Here is a 1,069-nt window from a genome sequence, read left to right as displayed (position 1 = left end):
CAAAGTGTAAAATAAGAGTTTTCGTTTCATGAAATGGATAAAATATATGTCCATTCATGAACTAAAATTGACTTACACGATATGATCGTAGTTCATGAAATGGATATCCATTTCATGAAAAATACGATTACACTAAGTGGATGCGACATATATAACTATATAAAATAGATTTTGGGTCCGTCAGTTGTAACTTGTAAGTATACCTATCTATTTATAACGAAAATAATAAGTATTTTTTAAGAACAACATTAGTATTAGGTAAATCATATTATTATGAATACTACTATAAATGAACTAGTAAATACTACTAGTAATGAATATTACTTACTATTATATTATGAAGGAATATTATACCTAAATCATTGTATGATTTTATATCTCAATATCTTCGGGATTCTTCTGGTTGCATAAACAATCACTAAACATTTAACAAATCAATAGTTGGCTAATTGTCAATCAAATTTTAGTTTCAATTTTATTTATTATATGAATGAATTAATTAGATTAAGTGGTTAAGTCTAAAAAGTAAAGTTTTTGGAAAATACAAACAAAAAAAAACTGTACCAGCAATATTCATATCAAAACTTGCGGCTTGAAAATTACCTATCATAAGAGTTTAGGACTTTATAGGTACTCCTTACTTTTACTATAGATAGATGCTATTAATATTATACATTTATTATTAGGTAATAAATAACTTATAAAAAACTTAACTTACTTAATTATATAAATTAAAAACATGTAGGTAGTTAGGTACATTTTAATTGACTGGTTATAATATGTAAGTAGGTACTCATTATTGTTACTTATATAGTTTTATGTTTTATCTAAATCTAATATTGCATTATTTGTCGACAAGAACTCATTTCCAAGTATGCCGTCCTTGAGAATTGGAAATCGTGTTCCTACTATATGAAATTCTGTTTTAATATTCTTGTTATTTAATTCTATTGGTATGAACAATTTTCGTATGGTTTGAATGAGATCTTCGTTTATTCCACGTAGATTAATTTTTTGCGTTTCATCTACTTCTAATTCTTCACGTAAGCATTTATTTTGAGTATGTTTA

The sequence above is a fragment of the Acyrthosiphon pisum genome, unplaced genomic scaffold (assembly GCF_005508785.2).
Source record: "Acyrthosiphon pisum isolate AL4f unplaced genomic scaffold, pea_aphid_22Mar2018_4r6ur Scaffold_21058;HRSCAF=22913, whole genome shotgun sequence".
Lineage (NCBI taxonomy): Eukaryota > Metazoa > Arthropoda > Insecta > Hemiptera > Aphididae > Acyrthosiphon > Acyrthosiphon pisum.
This window is presented reverse-complemented; position numbering follows the sequence as displayed.